The 1,790-nt window shown below is 26.4% G+C and overlaps 1 non-coding gene across 1 annotated transcript; it reads right to left on the bottom strand.

The window, feature by feature from the left end:
• Positions 1 to 1,669: 1,669 nt before the first annotated feature.
• On the bottom strand, positions 1,670 to 1,790 carry Trnal-caa (transfer RNA leucine (anticodon CAA)). The gene is made up of 2 exons: positions 1,753 to 1,790; positions 1,670 to 1,715 (listed from the first exon to the last, which is right to left on the bottom strand). It is a non-coding gene; the product is annotated as a tRNA-Leu (tRNA).

Genomic DNA, 1,790 nt, shown 5'->3' with positions numbered 1-1,790 from the left:
CCCCCTTCCCACACAGCAATTTTAGTATTTCAGTCGGCAATCATCACTTGGTTTAACTGAAATATATTAAAATACAAATTATTTCAAAACGAGAAAAAGAAAATTTAATGAATAGAGAAGACGGTATATCAGCCTATATCACTAAGTATATTTCATGTTACATTTTTTGGTATTGCTATTAGGCAAAGCAATTTATTTTACTATTAGTTATACAGTAAGGTTGAAATAATTTTTACTGAAAATATCGCATACAGGTGTAAAATATAATAATATACATGAAAGTTGTATATCCCCTTTAATTAATGTTTTTAAACTATAACAAAATAATGTTAACGAATAACGTTGTTCAAGTATGTAATTTGTTCAAAATTTGAACTTAAAACGTATGTATAAAAAAAAGTTTTGTTGTATATATATTTTAGATTTTTTTGGTTTTATTATATAAACTACATAGTACATATTATGAGAAACTTTGTATTAAATTTTCAAGCTCTAGCTAAAAATATTGCATATTTTATATATTTTCAACTGCGAAAGGATATGTAAATTTTCATTATTTTAAAGAATTTTGTCAACATTTGAACTTCAAATTCTTATAAAAATAAATTGTGTACGCCTACATATTTGTAAATATTTTTACATATTTTTACATAGGTAGGTATCTATAGGTACTAACAATGTATGAAATTTTCAAGAATTGTTTCCTAACAAATAATTTTTCATTGACATTTATAAAAAATAATTTTAAAAAATAGAAAATTTAAATTGTCTATAAATAACGCAACAAGTGTATAGAAATATTTTGAAAATCATATCATATATTGTTTATAGATTGATCACATAAACTTTTTTTTGAATATTTCAATGTTTAAATACAGCTTAAAAAGATTCAAAATATTTTGAAAATTACCATGTATAAAAAAGGATAATAATATACAAACACTCAGTAACGTATTTAGGGAGGGAGGGTGATATGGGTGTTAAAACTCCCCCCCCCCATAGGCCGTATGCATATTGTTATTGTTATCTTATCTTAGTATTAGTATTATTTATTTTATGTGCTTTAGAATAAAAAAATTTTATACAACCTACACATACTTATAGTAATTTTCATTAATATAATAATTTATATCAATAAATGATTTTTGTTAATGTATTATAAGGTATGGGTGGTGTGAGGGTTCCTCCCCCATCTTCCATGACATTAATTAAATATTAAAACACCCCCGTAAAATGAATCCTAGATATGCCACTGTAAACACTTATCAATGTTTCAAGTTTTAATGCTTATTAATTTTTTAATTATAACAAAATAAAGAAATCAATTTTGTCGTAAACTGGTTTAGCGTAAAAATGCCCTATTCCTAATTATTAAGATGAGTACTGAGAATTTAAAATTCATATACCTACTTAAAATTTTTCTAAATGAATTATTGATAATAACAATGCAGTGTCGTTTCAACAATAACTTAAATTCCATTTGAAGAAAAATGTATTTGAGCATTAGTCACGTCCTTCATGAGACAGTAAAAAAACATATACAATAAATGGATACTCAAAAATATTAAATTTGCTTCTTCTTACGTACCCCCTACCCTACTCCCACTAATTCAAACACTGATTATAAGTAAATATCATAAAAAGATCATGAAAAAAAATTCAAAAAGTTTGTCAGAAGTGGGATTCGAACCCACGCCCTCAGATGAGGACCAGAACGCTCAATTAAGCTTGTATTAGCAAGCCAAGGGTTACCTTGAGTCTGGCGCCTTAGACCGCTCGGCCATCCTGAC

Source organism: Aphis gossypii, chromosome 1 (assembly GCF_020184175.1).
Source record: "Aphis gossypii isolate Hap1 chromosome 1, ASM2018417v2, whole genome shotgun sequence".
Lineage (NCBI taxonomy): Eukaryota > Metazoa > Arthropoda > Insecta > Hemiptera > Aphididae > Aphis > Aphis gossypii.
This window is presented reverse-complemented; position numbering and strand designations above follow the sequence as displayed.